Source organism: Sus scrofa, chromosome 1, assembly GCF_054392235.1.
Source record: "Sus scrofa isolate SSC_HxYL_T2T_F1_AM1 chromosome 1, Sscrofa_HxYL_maternal_Yorkshire_Landrace_v2.0, whole genome shotgun sequence".
In the NCBI taxonomy this organism is placed as follows: Eukaryota; Metazoa; Chordata; class Mammalia; order Artiodactyla; family Suidae; genus Sus; species Sus scrofa.
This window is the reverse complement of record NC_139383.1, coordinates 182,929,277-182,954,247: the sequence shown is the minus strand read 5'-3', so window position 1 is coordinate 182,954,247 and position 24,971 is coordinate 182,929,277. Positions and strand designations below refer to the sequence as shown.

Genomic DNA, 24,971 nt, shown 5'->3' with positions numbered 1-24,971 from the left:
CCGAAAAAAGAAAGCAAGGATAGTTATATTATTATCAGAAAACATGAACTTTAGGCCAAAAAAAGCATTACTAGAGGAAAAGGATACATTTCAACAGGATGATGCACGAATTATAAAGCTATATGGTTTTTTAGTAATGTAGCCTCAAAGAGTATGAAGCAATACAGTCATTATTTAATACTATGTCCTCTTGTATACAACAGAATCAACAGAGAATATAAAAACAAGAATACAGAGTAGTTGAATACATGGTTCACTAGTTGATCATCTCAAGAGATCATATTAATAAACTTTACACACACATACACATATATACTAAACTTTGTGCATTAACTGCAAAAGACATTTATTTCTTGGTCACAAAATTTATTTTTAAAAATCAAATATTGTTTGAATAAAAGAAGTCTATAAAAATTTCAAACTACTGAATTATTCACAATAATTTTTCAGACCACAGTTTTTTAAGCTAGAATTAATAAGAAAAATATATCTATAAAATCTGCATATGTATGGAAATTGTCTCATACACTCTAAATCACAGGTCAAAATGAACTAATAATGCAAATTAGAAAATATTTTGAATTAAATGATAATGAAAACTCTACATACCAAACTTGTGGGATACAGCTAATAACATAAAGAGGTAAATGATTAGCTGTAAAGACATATTTTAGAAAACAAAAAGACTGAAAAGCAAGGCCTAATCATCATCCTTACAATATTTTAAAAGGAACAACAAACTACATCCAAGGGAAGTAAAAAGAAATAAAATAATAAAGACAATGGCAGAAATTACTGAAATAGAAAATAAACATGCAATAGGAAAATCCAATAAACCAAAAATGGTATTTAAAATAACTATTAAAAGTACTCACTATCAAGACTGATCAGGGTAATAAAAAGGAATGTCATTAGAGATAGGGTATTTTAAAAATATGAAGATGTTACAATAACTTGGACCATACATTTAAATATTTACAACATATGAATACATTTTTAAAAATTACAATTATCACACCAGTCTGACACAAGAAACTATAAAAATTTTGAACATATCTATCACTATTAATGAGGAGGAATCCATAATTAAAATCCTCCTACAAGGAAATCTTCAGGCACAGATGGTTCTACTGATTAGTACTTCCAAACAAGAAGAAATAATAGCAATCTTACGTATTCTTCCAGAGATAAAAAAAAGAAAAACACTCTCAATTTACATCATGATGTCATTATAACATTAATACTAAAACTGATGAGAGTGTTATTAGAAGAGAATTATGAATGATATTGCTAAGGAACAACAAGCGCAAACCTTCTTAACACCTTAATATTAAACTGAGTACAGCCACATATGTAATGAAAAAAAACATAACAAGTTTGGACTGACTTCAGGAATTATTTTTAACATTTCAAAATCAGTGTAGTTTTTTAATAGGGTAAAGGAGAAAAAATGAATCATTTAAATTGATAACAGTAAAAATAAAATTCAATATTCTTTCTGATTAAAAAAAACCCTTTCTAGACTAGGAATGGTCAGAAAGTACTTAACCTAATAAGCGGTATCCTAAAAATATTATTCTTCATGATTAAATACTAAATATTTTATCTCTGAGTTAATTAACAAAATGAAGGTATCCACCATCACCACCTTTATTTAGTAATGTGTTGAATGTTCTAGGCAGTAAAATAAACAAGAATATAAATAATGGAAAGGAAGAAATAAAACTATATTGTTTACGAACTGATAATATACAAAGACAAGTCAAAGTTACAGATAAAAATATATCATTTGCAATAGGAGGAAAAGAGTCAAATACCTAGGATTACATTTAGTGGAAATGACAAAACAAAAAACAAACAAACAAAAGTAAACTATTGAATTAAAGAATAAGCTAAATAAAAATACTAGAAAATTCAGTATTTTTAAAATGTTATTGATTAAAACTCTACCCCAGGGGTTCCCGTTGTGGCCCAGTGGGTTACCAATATGACTAGTGTCCACTGGAGATACTAAACTTGAATAAGTACTAAAGGTATTTCAATCCCTGGCCTCACTCAGTGGATTAAAGGATCTGGCGTTGTTGCAAGCTGCAGTGTAGGTAACAGACACCTGGGATCTTGCATTGGTGTGGAGTAGGCTGGCAGCTATAGCTCTGATTCATCCCCTAGCCTTGAGACTTGCATATATGCTGAGGGTGCGGCCCTAAAATGACAAAACAAAACAAAACAAAAAACTCCACCCCAAATGACAAAGCATGTAGATTTATTCTACCACATAGCATGACTTATAAAGCTACAATATTAAACCAGTATGACATTAAGTAGCATAAAGAGAATGTAGGAGCAAACAACTATCTATACATTTAATAATGAAAAACTCATAGCCAATTATGTAAATAATCCTTATAAATAAAACAAACAAAAACAAATTTAAAAGATGTAAAAGACTTGAATAAGTACTTTACTAAAGGTATTTCATAAAAGGCCAGTACACACACAGAGAGGAATTCTACCTTATTAGTCATCAAGGAACTGCGGATTACAATTGCAATGGTTTACCATTACATGTCTACGAACCTCATTAAAAAAAAAATTTCCGTCAACTCTAAGCATGGTGAGAATAGGCACATTCATACCCTTTTGGTAAACTGCATAAGCACAATCTGGCATTTTCTACTTAATGCTGAACATACACATATACACTAGGACCCAGATTTTCCACACACAGCATATACCCAACACCAATGCATGCTCGTAATCACTAAGAGATATGCACCGGAATGTTTTTGTCAGTATTATATCCAATAATGAAAAACCAAAAAGAATTTCAAATGTCCCTAAATAGTAGGTATTCGTATGGTTCAACAATTATACAATAAATTAAGCCACTTTAAATACTCAAAAGTATGGATGAATCTCAAATGCATAATAATGGGCAAAAAAAGTCACACACAAAAAGTTCTGGATGGCTTACTCTATAAAATACAAAACCTAGCAAAAATAATTTATGGTGTAGAAGTCAAAATAGTGGTTACCTTTGAAAAGTAAGGCTGGGCTACTGACTGGGTAAGGCATGAGATACGTTTCTAGAATGTTAACATTTTTTTCCTTGACAAGGTAGTGTTTACATAAATACTCCCTTTGTAATAATGTTTCAAGCTGTTAACTTACTTTTTGCACACTTCTGGTTATGGTACTTACTTCAACAAACATTTAAGATAAAGTAATTCATATGAGAGCTATTGCAGCCCCTTGTCCAGCCAACAAGTGTTTGTTGATCACTACTACAATCCAACTACTAAACAGACAGGAAAAACAGCTGAACAAAACAAAGTCCCTCTCCTCAGAGAGCTCTGGTAAAGACTGCGAAACAAAAACATTCATTACAAATGCAATGCAGAATTTGCTAAAATGAAGCTGGTTAGAACTTTGCAGCATAAAGTGTGTTACATGCTATTTGAACATCAAAATATAAGAACGTGGATTATGACCTGTTAAGTAAAATAAGAATCCATGAGTCAATGCTGTTAATACCACTAGAAATGAATAAATGCATAAACAATTGGAGAGAAGGAATCGTATTCCTTATAGTAGTAGAAGGCGAACTAAAAAACGTAGAAATGATAATAAAGCTAGAAAAATCACCATTAGGCAAACATTATAGTAATAATTGATTCAGACACAATCATTAATAGACATTAAAGCAGCTATTTAAAGATGATAAAAATAGTATATTTCCACAGTCTCAAAATACGTCCGCACAAAAATGTCTAATTTAAAAAAGATATGTAGTAATTTCACAGTGAAGAAAGGTGACTAACAACTTCTTACAAATTATAAAAATCAACATCATTCTGGTGAACTGTTTGATCCAGGTTAAAAGAGACTAAAGAGACTTGAAAACTAAACGCAACATGGATTGGATCCTGGACCAGAATTAATTTTTTTTTCTATAAAGGACAATATTGGATAGTCAGCTTTAAAACCCTCTTTAAAAAGCCCGTTAGTATTTTTCTTCAAATGTATTTCAATATAAACTTGCAAGGATTTCACTTTGTAGCAGATGTCTGTTACTTTTGTTTACTAAGGGGTCCTTCCTCCTTCATCAGTGAAAGAACTTCTCCATCTACTGGGGAAACTCTGCTGTCACTCCCAGTGGTTCTGGGGAAATGACTAGTCACAGTAGTCTGCCTGCCTGCCCTGGACAAGGGCAAGCATGTGAGCCAAAGGAGACATATCTGGGTCATCCACCTTAATTAGCCAATCTTGGAAGAAAATGGAAACTATCCTTTTCCTCTTTTAATTCTCAAATAGCAGTTTCAGCAACTTTCTTAAATATAACATAGAACAAGTATGCAATGAACCAGGACAAAATAGGTTGTACATCTTGATGCATGCTAAAGAAAAATGTCCACAGTAAAATGTTACATAAAAAAAGGGTTAAATTGAGGATAATCTACTTTGCTGAATCTATTTATATTAAAAAAATGTTTCTATGTATGTATACAGACATATACTTTACATATATGAAGAATGCCTAATAGATCTAAAAGAATGTTAAGTATAAAAAAACCTGCTAAGATTAGGAAAGAAAGAAAAAAGAAAATCATCCTTTACTTCCTAAAACTCTATAGTGTTGAAATACTTATAACTATTTTTTTAAATAAGGGAAATGCAATAAAGGCTTTTTCTTTTCTTTTCTTTTCTTTTTTTTTTTTTTTTTTTTTTTTTTTGCTGTTGTCCATTACTGTCTGTATGAAATGTACAAGAATTTGTTGTTTAATGCTAGGTGTCTTATGCCTTTAAATTTCCTGGATTTTTGTTTTGTTTTGTTTCTTTTCTGGGCTGCGGTAAAGCTTTTGGGCTTTATTTTTCTTTCTAGACAGCTGGCATTGTGCTAAGGTGATGCTGGCAGTGAGAACTATCTGGTCCCACAGTCCTTGGAGTCAATTACGGAATACTTGAACAAGATTCAAGCCGAAAAATGCATGATGACTAAACCATCCCCGTGTATCATCCATGTGTCTTTGTCTAACTGTGAACCATAGCAGCTGTCTCTAAAACCCAGTGTAGAAGGAAGGGTAGGGTGACTGATGTGATAACTAGTTAGTTATAATATAAAAGAGACCCAGCCTAAATAAGAGGAAAGATATACTTTCAATATTATAAAAACAGTGTGGGAGTATTGAGGAATAATAAGAGTAATAAAATAAAATGGTATAATTTTTATCAAAGTATTATTGGAGATAAATTCATGTAGAAAAGTTAAAACTGCATCTTTTCTCCTAAGTAATTCCTGCCAGGATGGCCATGAATTTCCACATAGTTGGATAAAGCTTGAATACCTTCTTTCTTGAAGACATTTTTTTGTATAATTTTTTTTTTCAGAATTTGAGCCTATTTATGGCACTCCCTAAATATGGCTATAGGTACGTACAACACCTGATGAAAATGTTTCCCTCTCTGAAAAAACAAACAAACAAATAAAAAACAGGTATCTGTGATGTTTGGAATGAGGCAGGAAGGAATTGGCACTGTCTCCGTGTTATATTAGAGCTGGAAATATGATCTCACCAATCTTTGGGGTAAACAGTGGCCCTTCCTCATGAGGTTACTTCTATTAACATTCCTTCTCCCTCTCAAATGAATGCAAATGGATGGAGCTTTACCTAAGAATTGCATTTGGAGAAAGTTAAGTTTGATGGGAGGAAACTTGGAAAGTTAATATAACAACGTGGAGGCTAATAAAATCATTTGTATCTACTCTCTGAGTCAAGTTAATCCTATACATAATCTAATTTGGGCTGATACATAGCTGATAAAGTTTCCTAGTCCAGTGGTGTGCTGGAGATGGCTCTCACTGGCTATTGAAAGATAACTGTTCAGTTTTCAGCGATCTTGTTAGCCGGTTCACCTCACAACTGTAGCCAGAATTTAGCCCTGATGGGAATAATTCCATCATAAAAATTCACAAATGCTACAAATCAGGGCTCCTCCTCTCAACTGCCAGCCAGCTTTTATCTACTTGCCAAAACATTACTGTTTAATAGCCTGCCAGTTAAATGGTCTTTGTCTTAATGCACATCATCACCAAAACCACATGGACCATGACTCTAAGACAGAACTTGTACAGAAAACACAGAGGCAGAGGAAAAAAAGAAAAAAAGAAAAAGAACAATGTTAGGGAGTTAAGGGCAGCAGCAAGTATTAAGAGGTGCAAACCATGTGAAATGCCTGAAAAGCCCAGATAAGACTGTGGGCAAGATAGATGCAGTGAAGTTCATAATTAACAGTTCAGTCACTTTGGTGCAGTCAGTGGTGAAGAGATAAAGGTTTGCAGTGGTCTGGGGAGAATATGGGAGGATAGGAAGTGTAAAAGTGAGTTTATTTGGAGTTTTCTGAGAAGTCTGGCTTTGAAGAGGAGATTGAAAGGACAAACATTAGACAAGCCTATGGGATCAAAGGAAAGATTTTTGCTTTGTTGTTCTGTTTCATTTTGTTTTTAACATGGTCCAAATCCCTACTGGGCTCAGGAAAATAGCCAAAAGAGAAAGAATGAATATATGACAGAAAAAGTATGTTAGAGCAAAGCCCCTGTGAAGCCAAGAGGTGATGGAGTTGAGAGCATAATCTGATCAGGAGACAGGAAATAAAGAAGAGTAACATGCCGAATCAGAGTTTGTTTGGGAGCAGGGAGTTGAGAGATATTGTGAATAACAGCCTTTTTCTTGAAGAAGAGGTGAGACATTCTGCTGCTCTCACCTAAAGGTGGCACGTACGGGAAGATGCTTGAAGAAAGTAGCAAATGTTTGCAACAGCCCCTGTGGTTGGTGAGTTAGGACTCTGCCTAGGGAACAGCTGAAGTAATGAAAAGTCTGTGTTCCTGCTCTTGTATTTGCCTTTGGTTGCTTCTCCATTTTATCCTTCAGCTAGTTCAACAAGGTGATGTTTGAAATACAAGACTCATGATGTCACTTCTCAATATAAAACCATTTGAAAATGTATACTTACAAGATAAAGTTAAATTTCTTCAAATGTGGATGTGACTTGTTTCATTGCCTTCGTTCCCTCCACCCCTGACACATACACTCCTTGATGAGACTCTAACTTTAATCATCCTGGCTGGCTTGTTCTCTGACCAATCATCCAGGCTCTTTCATTTCATTTCTAGTGGAAATGTCCCTTTTCCCTTCTCCTTCTATCTGATGTTCAAGTTTCAGCTTAACATCCTCTTCTCCACAAGGTCTTCACTGACATTCCTCAGTTTATAATATATACATATATTATTATATATATTATTATTATTTTAATAATAACCTCCATAAGTCCTCTTGCAGAGAACTTGCAAGACTGAATAATAATTTGCTTCCATATTTGTGTTTCCTTCTCAGTTTTAGGGGATGCGTCTTCAGGTACCTTTTTATCACAATACCTACTATAGTTTCTATCACAGTGTTTAGCATGTGGGATGTACAAAAGAAACAAATTTGTAATAAATTTAAGAATGAATAAATGAATGAAAAGATGAGCTACACCCAGTCACAGAGCCCTGGTAGAAGAATCAGAATTATAAATAGCAGTGAAACTATTAATATCATTAGTTAACTGAAGGTGGAAAAATGAATAGCCTATATACTGCAAAAAGAGAAGCTACAGAAATGTAGTTTATGCAAGCTGTACACATCCATTGATCTATTTCCTAAGTATTTTACCACATAGATAACAGAATTAACGGTATCTGTCTCTTTTTTGTTTCGAGGGAAATGGTGTAATTAAATTAGTTAAAATCGTGGGCTAAATTTCTTGGACTCTATCAAAATATGGCTCTGTCACTGAATTCCTGCAGGATCTTAAGCATGTCACTAAAGCTTTTTGTGTCTTGGATTGTATCTATAAAATGCAACTAGTAATAATGATGTACGCTTCGATTAACTGTGAAAATAAAGTACACATATAAAGTACTTAGATAAGGTACTTTGCACATAAGTGTTCACTAAATGTAAGCTATTATTATTAGCCATTCATAATTAGGAAAAGTTCAAGAATGGCTAGAAGGCATATTAACAGAGCTGGACAAGTTCAGTGGCATAGTATTCTAAATGTGTTCAATAAATGGTTAGGAAACAAAAGTTTGAAATGTTTGCATACTAGGGAAGCACGCTTCCTGTTGTTCTTTCTCCAATTACTGCCCTGACTAGGGAAATGTATTATGAGGGAAGGCGCCATGTATTATTTAAATTTCTATCTTCAGGACAGTGTACCTCGTATATATAATCAAGGAGTTTCTATTAGATGCATGAATTGATAGGTTAAAACCACACATTCCATATCTAAATTTTGATCATGTGTTTATAGAAAGTGATTCTCTTTGTTTACTGAGTGGACCCCTAACTGTGATCTGGAGTAATTTCACTATGAGAAGCTATTTGCTAAATTGCCTACAGGAAGTACCACATAAGAGAGTGCCCTAATGCACAAATGCCACATTCTTCTCCTAAAAAAAACCTACTGGGATTTGACTTTTAAATTATGATAAATAAAAAAATTTCAATTTCTGTGCTAGTACAACAATCTTAGTCAAATACATTCATGGAGGGCAACTAACCCATATAGCATAAAATTAACTGTCTGGAAATGCCTAACTATCAGGATAATAAATGGGGAAACAAAAAGGGTGACTGGTTGATTTCTGAAATACAGCCAAAAGAAAATAATTATGAGAATTTTCTAAGTTGTATCGGCAAGGTCTATACACCAAAAACAGACAGTCTACGGTGATACATAATTTCATAAAATTACATCCTAAGAAGTAGAATGGTTTTTTGGTAAAAAAACAAAAAACAGGAGTTTCCGTTGTGGAACAGCAGAAAAGAATCTGACTAGGAACCATGAGGTTGTGGGTTTGATCCTTGGCCTCGCTCAGTGGGTTAAGGATTTGGCATTGCCATGAGCTGTGGTGTAGGTCGCAAACGCGGCTTGGATCCCATGTATCTGTGGCTGTGGTGTAGGCCGGCAGCTGTAGCTCCAATTTGACCCCTAGCCTGGGAATCTCCACATGCTGCAGGTGCAGCCCTATAAAGCAAAAAACAAAACAAAACCCAAAAAACAAAACAAAACCACAACAAAAAACTTCCGTTTTGCTAAACTCCTTGTGCCATTAGAGGTAAATAAAACATTTATTTCAGGTAATAGGTCTAATTAAACATTTATAGAAATGTTTTTTCAGCTTGCTAAAAGTAGCCATCAAGAGCTTTCTTAGTGAAGAAGAGTCCCTTTGGAGTTAAATTTTTCAAAGTGGCAATGTGCATGGGACACTAAGTGGTTAAAATATTTAGCTGTCTTTTAACGAACAAAAAAAAATCCTTGTATCTAGGACATCCTTAAACAACTGTACAAAAGAACATTGTCCTCGTGCTGCTTTAGGCCTGGAATAGAAAGGATAATATAAGGAAAAGTTATGCCAACCTACAGGGTAGCTGGATAAATCCAGTGGTATTAAAATATCTTACACTCCAAATTGCCAAACAGTAAGGCTCATTATCTACTTCCAAATATATTGTCTCATCACTCTACTGCTCAAAAACCTCCCATGTCTCCTAGTTTATTACAGAATAAATCTATCCTCAGTGTGATATTCAAGGCCTTCACAATCTGCCCCTAATATTATGTGTGAATTATATCCCACAATATAACTTTGCTCACCCTACATTTAAGCCAAATCAGCTTTATTGCGTTTGGTCATGCCTTTGCCTACCCTGCCATCTCCATCTGGAATACATTTTCCTCAAAATTTTGCCCATCAACATCCCATTCATTTTAAAAGTGTCAGCTGAAATGTGTTTTTCTCTGTGAACCCTTTCAAGATCACTGGGTTTCAATGCACAGTTTTTTGAGCTGTGATAGAATTTTATCTGTCTTTTACCTGGAGCATTTAATTAATTCATGTCTAGAGTCAAGGATCCTTGCAGACAGACAATTCATAAGACAGATACTTGATGAGTGTATGCTATTTGTGAAATACTGTTTTATCAAATGGAAAAGTGAGGATTCCAAGGGCACTGAATGTAAAATCTTCACGATAATGAAGCTTTTCTACACTAACCAATCTCCTTTGATTATCTCCATTAAAACAACAACAAAACTTCTAAAGCAATCAAAGGAAACTACCTCCTCTTCCCCCACAAAAACTACACATTCACAATACACTCATATTCTCATACTGCACATTTATTCATTATTTCTTCCCTTTCAATACCCTGATTTCCACGAAGACCAACCTCTTCTCTTGAATTCCGGATTCTGAATTTTCTTCTCAAGGACTTAATTTTATTGTTTTATTTTATTTTTCATTTTATTTTATTTTTTTGTGTGTCTTTTTGCTATTTTCTTGGGCCGCTCCCACGGCATATGGAGGTTCCCAGGCTAGGGGTCTAATCAGAGCTGTAGCCACCGGCCTACGCCACAGCCATAGCAACGCGGGATCCAAGCCACGTCTGCAACCTACACCACAGCTCACGGCAACACTGGATCCTTAACCCACTGAGCAAGGCCAGGGATTGAACCCTCAACCTCATGGTAAGGACTTAATTTTAATAGTTAATCCTTTTTCTTACATTAGCAAGTTTTTTCTATCTGCACTAGGTCATAGTGTATAAATATGTTAAGTGTGTCTTTATTATAAAATGAACAAATAAAAACTTAGTTCATCCTAGACAAGTCACTTTACTCCTTTGTGCCTTAGCTTCCTCTCAGGCAAAATGAAACTGCACACCACATGGTTGTCATGAGGATTAAATAGGTGTTCTAAAGCAGTGTAATATGCTTAGAATACTGATTGGTTCAGAAGATGGATACAATAAATCATAGCTGTTGCTGTTCTTCCATTTTCGCTACTACCATAGCTATTCTGTCTCCTATTCTACCTGACATCTCAACACTGCTATTCCTTCAGGATCCAGAACTTTCTTTGAGCTTCTCCAGTCTTCTTTACCTACATTCTTGTCCAATTAATCTCACCATTCACCAGGGTTTTAAAAAATTTCAGTAAGGTTATTATTCTCCTCAATACATCTCTAGTCCTGACTTCCATTCTAGACCTTTATGTATACCTGCTTCTTGACATCTACATTTAGATGTTTAATAGCTATCTCAAACATAATATATCCAAATGGAGGCCTGACTTCACCTAACAAATCTATTCCTCAAAACCCCAATTTCCCCACCTCAGGTACTAAAAAATTCACTTAAGGGTCATTGTTGTCTTACTACCTTTCGCATGATCCACCATCCACTTCACTGGCAAATCCTAACAATCTAAGTTCAGGAAAATATATTTTGCTAAAATATAAGACAGCTTATAAAGTTGTCATTATCTCTACTGTTACTTTCCTAGACTAATATGCCATTATCTTTCACCTGAAATGCTATTATTTCCTACAAAATAGTCTTTTTGCTAACTACATTAGTAGTCCACTCATTGTACCTAGAATAGAGCTGAGCACAATTGCTTCTAAAGTAGCACTTGTTATAGAAATTAATGAAAACAAACATGCCTCCCTCCCTTACATAAAGAAGGCAATTTATTTAAAAACTTTAAATTGATTCTGTCAAATTTTTTTAAAAAAATATTTATTTAAAATCATCTCCATTCTCAAATTGGGCGATAGTAAATTCAAGAATGCTATGACACTAGCTTTATAAATAAAACAGTTTCTTTATCCATGTTGACTCCAGGTCTTTTTTCTAAAACTAGCATTAAGCCTGCATTAAAGGAGTTCTTGTAAAAGACGTATTAACATTCCTTAATTACTCCACAAGAAATAGCCTGATAAAAAGAAAAAGCAATAGTCATCTCAGCAGCAAAAAGTAAAAGCAATTATTTTTCTTTTGAAGTACCTTACTGGAAGGTGACAAGTGTATAAGATCAGGCAGAGGAGTCACGGTACTTATCCCAATATGACAATTCATTGGTGACAGCAAAAACCTGCAGAGAGTTTCATCATGTGGTCATCAAGTCCTGCCAAAGAAGCAATAATCTCTAAAAGAATACTAGCAGAGAGGTTTAGGGAAACCTGTGAGCCAAGAAGAATAGTGTTTTGACAAGGGGCGTAGAAATTTATTGGGAAAGTTAGCGTGAGGGTAAAAACTGATTCTCAAAAGGGACAAAGTAAATATTCATCTCGGGCAAAAGTTTATCAAAAGGAAAAGGGATAGGGGATACGTGAGAAAATAAATTGTTTACATCAACACAGGGTATCTGAAAGTCTTGATGCCTTTCAAAATGAGCTGCACATATTTTTTAATTGTTTGAATTAAGGTTAGGAAACAAATTTAATTGTGAACTACCTCCAAACTGACGAAAAGAAACCACAGAAAGGGAAGCAAAAGTTACACAACATGCTGAAATTCATGTGCCATTGATTATTAATAATTTTGCCTTAGTTGATGACAGTGATGGATTAGAAAGTTGTCTTCCTTTAGATAGGCATCTTTGATTCAGAATGTAAAAATATAAAAAATAGATACTTTTGATTATGATATCATTTGTCAACTTCTGGGAGTGAATTAACATAATTGCATCTTGCTCATAGATAGGGGTATTTTTGAGTAGGATTGCATTAACAATAATAAGTAAGTAGAACATTGAAAGCTGGGTATTGATCATTATGATTTACTGTAAACGGCAATTTAGAGGTGTATAGTTGGAGCCACAATTTGCATTAGAAAATAAATGCAATGTGGGAAAAGCTGGAAAAAAAGGATTTTATGATTGCAACTGAGGTTCTCTTCCTTTCCCTGCAATAACAGCAATGCAGACAAAAATTGCCAGAGAATGGGGATCAAGCGAGGCATTAGATTTTAAGTGAGAACTGAATCATTAATAAAACATCGCAATTTCTAACTTTTCTCAAGTGCAACAGACCCATCAATTTTGGTTTATTAAGAATGTGGAAAGGTCTGAGGCTATCAAATACTTGGACTTAAATTTGTAATTCTAATAAACTACCCATGTAATGTAAATTTATGTTTTTAATCAGCTTTGCTATGGCATTTGGTACTTTAAGCCACTCAATCTGTTTATAAAAATTAAACAAAAAAATTACATTTATAGTATTTTTATTAAATAACCTTTGTGGTAAACAGCTTCAGAAAATAAAACAACTGCCATAAGTTTCCATGCTAAACAGATGTACCTGTTTAATTTAAATTCATTTATGTAAAAAAGTACCTTTATACATGTCTTTAATTTTTCACATAATTATGTTTCCGTATTGGGGAATCTTTGCAGAAAGTGTTTTATGCAAAAAATCTAAACACCATATGTAACCAAATCAAAAGCCCAATTTTTTTTTGGCTCTTACATTTAAAGAGAGATTTGGCTTTAAGTTCAGTATATTTATGATATATCTGCAATCACATTGAAAATACTTTCCACATAAGCTGAGTAGTACATTTTCCAGAATGTAATTCATATATTAGGATTCAAAATCTGTTTTGAAAAGTCTATGATAAGAACTTTTCCCTAGTTTCATTCATTTACACAATTTATATGCCATGGATAATCAAGTGCTGTATTCACAGTTCAATTACAATTGGTAGGACATCATAGTAGCTACACTATAACAACTTTTCCTTGAAGTAGGAAATGTGGTATACCACAATATTGTTATCTCTGAAATAGCTCACCTTTTTGAACTTACATTAATTGAATTTGAGCAAGAAAGGCAAGCCCTTATGACCCACAACTTGTTACAATGTATTTATTATTACCAAGTCTAATGACAAAAGTGAAGGATACTTTTCTCCTTTCTTCCAAGTATATCCCCATTCTTCACCTATTTGTTTACTACAGCTAGGTTAGATGTTTTCATCCAGTAACAGTTCAGTAACACTTATTTTTCCTAAAATACTAAAATAACACTTACACAGTAATAGTCATAAATTATTTTTCCAGGGTATAACTTCCAGGAGGCGGGCTCATATACAGACAGGGTACAGGGTACAGCTTAGTTAGAGGATGTTCCATAACAGTGGACTGCGAAAATAATGGCCAGCTGATGATCCTATAACAGATCGAAGTGATTTGCAAAAGATAATGAAATTTAAGTTACTCATTGAAATTCATCCAGTGAATAAAGAAATAATTGTTTCACAGAGAAATTAAGTGTTATTCCTTATAACATGCTGCTTAACTCTACCTCTTTTTGTTTCTACTTTAATTAGACTTCATGCTTTTTTTGGTACTTAATCCCATAACATGCACAGCTCAAAGAGACTAATATGATCTGTTAGTAATAACAAGTGAGATATCTCAAGATGGAGTCTTAAGTGGCTTGCATTGAAAATGACAGTATTTTTCTTAGATGCCAACATCTTTAAACAAGAACACAATTCATTCAGTTCTGAAGGAGATTTACGTGACTAGTTTATCTACTCAGCAGCTCACCCCATCCCCATTCTACCTATCACTTTTAGCAATCACTCATTAGTCATACCTTTAATAAGCACGTGGTATGAGTATGTGCATGTCATACACAGTAATTGAAATATTGAGAGCTGAAGATCAAAACAATTAAATCATTGTTTCTACTCTCCTTATTGAGAAGCTCACCATCTAATCTGGATAAACAGAGAAGGAATCAGTTGTGTAACAGATGACTGCAAATTTAGTATGAGAAATGAAATGTCTTTGTTTAATAAAGTCTTCCTTTACCAAAGTTGACTAATTACTCAACCAAAAATATTCTCAAATCTCTTAAGTAAATAGATATTGATAATCACTTACCAATGGTAAATACAGCATTTATAAGGGAGAAAGGGAGGATGGCCATGGAACTATTTTACAATTTATCAGTATACATATGCCACTTCTCTTTGAGCCAAGATATAAAGAAACAAAGTAAATTCACATCAACAGACATAAAGTCAACAACTGCAAAGAGTGAGAACACATAATTCCATTCAGAGGAGAGAGGGGGCATTTTCACAGAGATGGTGATGTTTGAGGTGGCCCTGGGAAAATGAAGAAGAGTTTATTGCTCTGAATAGAGAAAGTGTAAGGATGTGCAGAAAGACAGGGTAGTGTGAAGAAGCAGGTGAGCAAACCAAGGTTCACAAGGAGATACCCCTGTGGAAGCAGTGTGGCATCTGGAAGGATCCAGAAGGGCCTTATTTCCCACACTAAGCACATTTGATATTCTCTTACAGGTAATAAGGATTTGCTGGAAATTTTTTAAGCATAAAAGTCAAATCAGTATCATAGAAAGAAACTTTTACCACAAAACCGAATACAGTTTAGGAAAAGGTAAAACTAGAGATCTGGACATGGGTTAAGATACTCTGTCATTTATTAGAGTGAAATTTGGGAATATTATTTCCCCTTGTTTTTCTCATCTGTGAAAGAAATAGCACATATTAAATAATTGAAATAGAGTGAAAATGCCATCAATATTTTTTAATAAAACAAGAGAAAATAAGGCAATAATAGTGGTAATGTAACAAAAAATAATTTAAAAGCTATTGAAGAGTCATGTTCAATGTCTAGATCAAGGAAAATCATTTCTTATGAATGAGGTTAAGAGATTTTACAAGGCACTTTAAAAAAAGTTTCAGGGGTTCCCATTGTGGCTTGGCAGTAATGAACCCGACTAATATACATGAGGATGCAGGTTTGATCCATGGCTTTGCTCAGTGGGTTAAGGATCCAGCTGTGAGCTGTATTATAAGTTGCAGACTTGCCTCAGTTCTGGTGTTATTGTGGCTGTGGCGTAGGCCTGCAGCTTCAGCTCTAATTCAACCCCTAGCTTGGGAACTTCCATATGCTGCAGGCTCAGCCAGAAAAAGCAAAAAAAAAAAAAAAAAAAAAAAATAGTTCCATACTCAAGTTTACTTGGGGAACCTTGGCTTAACACACCTAGGCAAATTTATTTACTGCAGGTATCTCAGAATCTTTCTATTTGAATGCATATTATGACTCCCCATGGAGGAAGACAGCAGTCAGAGTTTCCCAAACTTAACTGCACAGTTTTAAAAAGTACTAGGCTGACTTTTAACAGAAACTCTGTAATGATCTCAGGAAGCTTATGAATCTCTGGGAGTTAAAGGACAAATAATGTAGGCTCTAGCTCTAAAGAAGAGTAATTATTTTTGAATTCCCCATGCCTTGGATATACTTTCAAAAATATTTCCATGGAAGGTTGAACTTCAAGTTTACCATTGAGGTGGGCAGAAAGACAGCCACAGTGATGTCTAAGCCCTTGTCCCTGGAACCCATGGGTATGTTCCCTCACAGGGGAGAAGGACCCTTGAAGATGGAAGAAAGGTTATGGACCTTAAAAATAGGTAGATATTCCTTGATTCTCTGAGTGAGTCCAGCATAATCACTTAAGCCTTAGGAGCAGAAAAGAAAGGCAGAAGAAGATCAGAGAGAGATGCAATGACAAGAAAAAAGGCAGAGAGATTTGTAGCATGAAAGGGACTCAAGTGGCTGTTGCTGGCTTTCAATAATGGAGGAAGGAGGCCACAAACCACAAAATGTGTGTAGTCTCAAAAGCTAGGGATGGCCTTCACCTGACAACCAGCAAGGAAATGGGGGCCATGGTCTGACAACCTCAAGAAACTGAATTTTGCCAACAATATAAATAAACAAAAGAAAAGGACCCTCTCCCGAAACCACCCAGAAAGGAGCACAGCTTTGCAAACATCCTGATTTTATTCTAGTCAGCCTCCTGACCTACAGAAACACATGTAGAAAAGTACAGAAAACAGGAGTTCCCGTAGTGGCTCAGTGGCTAACAAATCTGACTAGGAACCATGAGGTTGCAGGTTCGATCCCTGGCCTCGTTCAGTGGGTTAAGGATCTGGTATTGCCATGAGCTGTGGTGTAGGTCACAGGCGCGGCTCAGATCCCACGTTGCTGTGGCTCTCATGTAGGCTGGCGGCTAAAGCTCCAAGTGGACCCCTAGCCTGGGAACCTCCATATATTGCAGGTGAGCACCCCCCCAAAAAAAAAGAAAAAAAGAAAAGAAAACAAGTGTGCCACTTGACACTTTTCACATAATAAACACACAGATGTGACCATAATCCAGATGAAAAAACAGAATACCACTTTCCCCAGTTATACTACTACCCTGATATCTAACATAAGAGTCTTGTTAGTTGTTGAATTTTATGTATATGGAATGATATAGAATATGCACTTTTGTGGCCTCTTTCCTTCAATATTGTACTTATGAAATTCATCCATGTCATTTCATTCTGTCCTCATTGCTATACAGTATTACATTATATGGATGTCGTACAATTTATTTATGCATTCTATTGCTGCTGGGTATTTTTTTGTAGACTTTGATGATTTCAAATATGGCTATTATGGATATTCTTATACTTCTCTTTTTTTGAAGAGATGTAAACGTTGTCGAGGAGTGAACATTGTCTGAGGAGTGAAACTGTTGGATCATACAGTATATATTCATCTGTACAAACACACACCTTTAGTAAATACTTACAAATAGTTTTCCATCATAGTAATACCAATATATACACCAATAGCAGTGTTTGCATACAGTTTTGAACTTGCTAGATTTCACATCTGCAAAATTGCTTAGCCAGTAAGCACTGAATGCCATAGTCATCGTTACAGCTTACTAATGTTATCACAATTATAGAAGGGACTCTGAACTAGTATCCCCAAACTACTGGTTATCTTTCTGAAACAAATCATTTAACAAATGTGATGATCTTGAAATTAAAGCTTTCCTATTAGTTTTAATTCCTCATGCAGAGATAATGTGCTTCTTGTTCACTAGTCAATGGTAATCTGAACAATAGTTGGTAATAAATTCAGCAATTTTTTTATAGATTTTACAGTTTTGTATTTACTAATTTTTATTTTGTTTGACAAATGATACAATATCTTGCTCAACGCAATAACATCAGAATTTAAAACTATATTATATGACTCCCAAATAGCCAGAAGAGATCTTGAGAAAGAACAAAGGTAGAGGTATTATTCTTCCTGACTTAACACTATACTATAAGACTACAGTAATCAAAACAGTATGGTGTTGGCACAAATATAAACATATAGATCAGCAGAATAGAATAGAGAGCCCAGAAATAAATCTATGCACTTATTGCCAATTAATCTATGAGAAAGTAGACAAGCATATACAATGGACAAAAGACAAATTTCTCCAAGTGATGCTGGGAAAATTGGACAGCTACATGTAAAAGAATGAAATTAGAACATTTTCTAATACCATATTAAAAAAAAAAAACACAAAATTGACTAAAGACCTAGGTGTAACACAGGAAACCATAAAACTCCTAAAATAAAACATAGGCAGGTCATTCTCTGACATAAATTATAGCAATATTTTTTCTGGGTCTGTCTCCTAAGGCAAAGGAAACAAAAGTAAAGATAAGCACAAAGGACCTAATTAAACCAAAAGGCTTTTTGCACAGCAAAGAAAAAACTATTGATAAAAAGAAAAGACAAACTACAGAATGGGGGGACTATCTGCAAATGATATGATAAGGTGTTAATACTCAAAACATATAACTCAACATCAAAATAAAATATGCGTATAATTCAACATCCAAAAAGTTAACAACCAATTGAAAAATGGGCAGAAGACTTTGCATACACATTTTTCCAAAGACATAAAAATAGGCACAGGCACACAGAAAGATGATGAACATAATTAACCATCAGAAAAATGCAAATCATAACCATATTGAGATATTATCTCACATCTGTCGGAACGGCTATAATGAAAAGGACCATAAATAACAAATGTTGGTGAGGATGCAGAGCAAAGGGAACCCTCATACACTGTTGGTGGGAATGTAAATTTGTGCAACCACTACGGAAAACAGTGTGAAGGTTGCTTAAAAAACTAAAAATAGTACTACCATATGACCCAGCTATCCTACTCCTGGGTACACGCTGGAAAACAACAAATACGCTAATTCAAAAAGATACATGCACTCCAAGGTTCATAGCATTTTTTAAAATTGCCAAGATATGGAAGCAATCTATGTACCCATCAAGAGATTAATGGATAAAGAAGATGTGGTATATATACACATATACACAATGGACTGCTACTATGGTAGTAGTATAAAGAAGAATGAAATATTTATTTATCTTGTTAACTGAACGTCTGTATTTCTTGTCCACCTATTTCACTTCCACAGCTCAAACCCCGCCTCTGGCAACCGCCAATTTGTTCTCTGTGTCTGAATTTGTTGTGGTCATTTTTGTTTTCAGTTCCTTATATAATTGCAATTATACAGTATTTGCCTTTCTCTTTCTGATTTATTTTATTTAGACTAATAGCCTCCAAGCCCATCCATGTTGCTGTAATTGGCAAAATTCTATTATTTTTTTATAATTGCATAATATTGTTTACACACACACAGACACACACACTACATATTCTTTATCCACTTATTTACTGGCGAACACAGATTGTTTCCATGTCTTGGCTATTGTAAATAATGCTGCAATGAAGGTAAGGGTGCAGGTATCTTTTTGAGATACTAATTTTGTTTCCTTCTGATGAATACCCAAAAGTAGAACTGAAGGATCATAGGGTAGTTCTATTTTTAGGTTTTGAACGAACCTCCATACTCTTTTCCTGAGTGGCTGTAACAACTTACATTCTTACCAACAGTGCACAGGTTTCCCTTTGCTCCACATTCCTGACAACACTTGTTATTTATTGTCTTTTTTGATAAGCCATTCTGTCAGGTGAGAGGTGATATTTCATTGTGATTTTGATTATTAGTAATGTTGAACACCTTTTCATGTATCTGCTAGACATCTGAATGTCTTCTTCAGATAATGTCTATTCAGGCCCTCTGACCATTTTTAACGAAATTTTCTTTCTATCGAGTTGCATAATTTTATATATTTTGAATAGCAATGCCTTATCACATATATGATTTACAAACATTTTCTTCCATTCTATAGGCTGTCTTTTAATTTTATTGATAGTTTCCATGATGTACCAATGCTTTTTAGTTTGAGGTAATCCAACTTATTTTTCCTTACTTAGCAGCTGGTTTCCAATTAACTAGTTTTTAAAATTGTGTCTTACTAAATTTTTAACAACCAGCTCTCAGAAAAATAAATGTAGGTACATAAGTACAAATATAGATATATTATATATTTTGCTGATATAAATTAGGTATAGCACTCAATGAACAAATAATGCTAAATACATATTTTTGTATATTCTGTATAAATGATTTATTCTAACAGAAAAATTTGTACCTATAGCTAACCTATGATTGTAACTAATGAAAAAGAGAAGCTATGACATATACATTTTTTGATATTTTCATTTACATTAACCAGTGAGACATAGTGAAAGAACAAAGGTGTCTATCACTGTTTCATCAGTGATGTGTGCAATTTATTTGCTGACATAATAGTTTTTGAATACTGGAAGAATAACTGTTTAAATGTCTATGACATTCACAATGCAATAGTCATAAATGTGGCACATTTTAAAAGTCTAATCAGGATGAGGAGTTTTTCTCCTTAAGTTTCCTAACAAGCAAACACCCCCCAAAACAAATCCAGCCTTAACTTGTAATAGTTGTAAAATTCTGTGGTCTAAATGCTTTTACCACAGATGATTTCATATTCATTGTGACATCACCAAATGCAGAGCTGGAAAAAAATGCACAACAGCACACCTTAATATAGCATTCTACCATACAGATATACAATATATAAATAACCTTAAAAGCAAGCATAATATTAAAAATATAATAAAGCAATCAAGGTGTGATAGGTTTTAAGAATTAATTTGCCTTGTTTTTAGTAGAATTTATTTAACTCTAAATTAATATAACTTAATTTTAGTAATATCTGTATTTAACAATCAGCTCACAAAACACCTAAAATTTTAACAAGCAGCACTAGTGAGCTGATAGGAAGTAGTTCCAGCATATTCTTATACACTATGAACAGAAACTTACACTTAAGTAGATTTAAGTAATGAGTGCATATGTTTATAAACTGACTTATACAAGAATGATCCAAGTAAGCTCTTTCTTTTTTTGGTGGTGGGGTGGGAGTGGGAATTGCTTGTTTTTGTGGTGTACAGAAGTTCCTGGGTCAGGGATAGAACTTGCACCACAGCAATAACAACACAGCTCCTTATCCCCCTGAAACCACCAGGGAACTCTATAGCTTTATTCATAATTTCCTCAAATTGGAAAGAAATGAACCATCAGAGGAGTATGCCTTAAGAACTTGTGACATATTCATACAGTAGAATACTATATAACTATAGAAAAATGAATGATTGATACAGGCAAGGCATGAATGAATCTATAAACTATGTCACTGAGTAGAAGAAATCAGACAAAAAATAATGTAAGCTATCTAATGCTCTTTGTGGATAGGCACATATGCAACCCTCCACTCTCCAGCACCACACACACATACACACATGCACACACACAAACACATTTAAAGATACAGTGAGATACATGAACCTCTTGGAGAGAAAAAAAAAAAAAAGGCTACGTATCTCCAGAGCACTAGCTTTAAAGCTAGCTGTCCCCATCCAGTAAAGCTAGTTTTCTCCTTTGTTATAAAGTGTGCTTCCAGAAATTTCCTTTTCCTATTCAGGTTTCCCAAGTAGGACAATAAGAGATAATATCCTCATATGTTTTCTGTCCTGGGCTGTAAGAATATCTTTATATAACAAAGGGGTTCTTGATTTATTTTTAGTTCCTCTACTTATTTGGTTAATTCATTATATATTTATATTTTACTTATATAGTTATATATTTACTATTGTGGATGAAAATTCTTTCATTTTCATATTGGTATATATATATATACTATTATTGATTGGAGTTTCTGGAATACATAGCTATCCTGGGAATACTAACATTTTGGAATAACATGTAAATTCTGACTACTAAAATAAATTATCCACACATTTTTCCTGTGTATTTCTATTACAAAAAATAAACGTAAAACATTTATCAACACTGAGTAGATTCTATTTTAAATGACTCTAAAAAATTCCATCTCAGGCTTTGTATACTAAATGGATCACCCATTATTAAAACATTTAATATCAGCAAGAGCTAATTGTATAAAATTAAATAACAATGTTTTTCACTTGGAATTATTTTAGTTGCCTTCCAGCCCTCTGAAGGATATGACTTTTTGGCTCTCTCAGCTGGCCCATAAGATAACACAATGGCAAGGCTACAACTTTCCCTACTTAAGGGATGAAGGGAAAAAAGGATATTAATTATTGATAACTACGAAAATATTTATGCTTGAAAGTGCTATACCAGAGTTCTTTAAAGGCTATTTTAAATTGCACTTCAGAACCAATAAAAGATTTTACATTCTACATCTGTAATTTTGATGTTTTGTGCATATTATTATACTGAAATATTTAATAGGTATGATTAAGTAATAACAGAATTTATTCCATGGCACCATTGCCTGAATGTCTTTCTGGAATAGCTTACTTGAAAATAACCACAAAAGAAATTCCACTGCTAGTATTAATATTAATTTCTTTTACAGGCAGACAAAGACGTTTGAAGGTAGTCATTAACCTACATATATGTTGTTTGAATTCCTTAGTGACATAAATACTTTTATATTGGTAAGAAAAAAGGCACATTAATATTTTGCAACTTCTTTAAGGCTATGAACTCAGCCTACTAGATTGATCCACTTTTGTCTATACCTTTCATGACACTCCATAGTGTCATTAATAGGTTATTGGACATTTCTCTTTGATGAGCATAGTTAATGCACATTCAGAGTTGCCTTCTAAAGTTAATACACATGCACAAATTACCCTTCCAAATTATCATGAAATTAAAATTACAGATTGGGATTATATGGATGAATGAAAGAGAAGAAGAATTAAGAAGTGACATAATGCCAGGATAATGTGACGACAGCAAGAACAGAGAGCATACCTTGATTTGGTGCTTCTTTGCCTGCTCCTCTCTGTATGATCAAAGCTGGGAATATGTGCACACAGCATGCTTTAGCAATACCTGCTGGTTAGGAATTGAATTAACTGAAGCCAGAGGAGTTCAATGGAAAGACTTCAGCAAGGGTATAGCAGTAGGTTCACAAGGCATTTAGATCATGAAGAAAAAAGCGGAACATTGTTAAGGTCCCTCCACAGAAATAGCCATGGTGAGTTTAACTATTTTTGTCCACACATCTTGCATCTATTGTTACCTTAAAGTAAAACACTTGGTTTGTCTTTAGCCTGAACTTGTAGTCTTTTCTGTCATAATGCATACACCTTGAGAAAAAAAATGTGACCTTGTTTGAATGGAAAGCTTGGTATAGCATCACCAGAGAAAAATGAAGGCAGTGGTCACCTGGGTTGCAAGGACTAGGAATAAGTACAATAGGTGAATGTACTGCTATTGACATTACTATTATTGCATTTATTACTGCCATACAACCACTGCTATTGAAGTTATTACTATTTGCATTATCTTAAGAATTACACACTGCTTATACCCAAAATGGCTTTGAAAACATTTCTCCCTCATGAAGCCCTTTCCTTTTAACCTCTCTTCTTAAGTCCAAAAAAAAAGAAAAAAGAAAAAAAAAAGAACTTGGCTAGGACATCACATCTACCCACATACTCGGTAAATCCATTCACTTTGCTTTCCTCTCTAAAAAGTGTTTTCTCATATATGAAATAGGGGAGAAAGTTGTTGATAGAACAGGCTGAGAAAATGGAAATTATGAAAATATGATTTTCTGACAAATTTATGAAATTGGAACTTTGTTCTGTACTGTATAGAATAGACTACATGGAACCACCAAGGACATTCAATATTCAATTCAATATTGAAACCTGAAGCTACAGAAGAAAAGATATAAAATAAACAACAAATTATATTCTCCAATAACCTGGCTCCACCAAGGGGAAAAAAAAAAGAGGACAATATTTGGAAACTGCTTTTTTCTTACTCTCCTTAAAGAAGCATTCCCAGCAATATGCTTAGTTGTAACAGGCCAAAAAATAAGCCTACACGTTCATGGTCTCTACTATTTTTATCGTTATCTTTTACAAGTCAACCCTTCTCTCATCAGTCTAAAAGTTAATTTTACTTTCTTTACAAACACATTACTCATATGTAAAGCACTCATTACTTAAAGACTTTTTAAAATAGTGGTAGGTTATGCCTAGAAATAATTTAGTTATCTTATTCTTTATCTTTATTTCTTCATTTCCTCCATTACACCCTCCTAAAGTCTTTCAAAATATTAAGGAAGTGAACCAGAAAGAGACAAGGACATATCTGCCAGGAAAATGATAAACATTTTTGCTCCTGTCCTTTTTATATTAGTTTCAATTATTTCACTTTAAATACTTTTTATTTTGCTTAAATTCATTTTTAAAACATTATTCATGGTTCTAAATGCAGAGAGCAGGATGAAATTCACAACGAGGTTATATGCTCTTGGCAGGTATTGTAAGAGGATGCTGGAGAAAAGAACCTGATAAGGATCTTTCTCCCTAGATTTGTAGTTCTCGTACAATGTGGTGCTATTCTGTCCAGGTCCTATTCCATTGTGGCACTTCTCTTGGGGAGGTGTGCCAGGTATTACATATGCCATCATCTATATTTTCCATAATCAAACGCATAATATTAAAATGTTATAATGGGGAGTTCCCGTTGTGGCTCAGTGGTAACGAACCCGACTAGCATCTGAGGATGTGGGTTTGATTCCTGGCCTTGCTTAGTGGATTAAGGATCTGGTGTTGCTGTGAGCTGTAGTGTAGGCCAGCAGCTGCAGCTCCAACCCCTAGCCTGGGAACATCCATATGCCACAGGTGGGGCCCTAAAAACCAAAAATATAAAATAAAAATAAAATAAAATAAAATGTTATAATAGTTGATAGACTATTTGAAAAAATCATTGGAGACAAATGCCAGAGT

The 24,971-nt window shown here is 34.2% G+C and overlaps 1 protein-coding gene across 29 annotated transcripts in view; it reads right to left on the bottom strand.

The window, feature by feature from the left end:
- LRFN5 (leucine rich repeat and fibronectin type III domain containing 5) overlaps positions 1 to 24,971 on the bottom strand; it is a 271,495-nt gene that overhangs the window by 43,567 nt on the left and 202,957 nt on the right. For 2 of the 29 annotated variants that reach the window (XM_084979977.1, XM_084979920.1), the window contains exon 3: positions 13,926 to 14,063. The exons of the other annotated variants lie outside the window; for them this stretch is intronic. The gene's annotated coding sequence lies outside the window, so the exon portion shown is untranslated. The remainder of the gene's footprint in view (positions 1 to 13,925; positions 14,064 to 24,971) is intronic. 29 annotated transcript variants of the gene reach the window in all.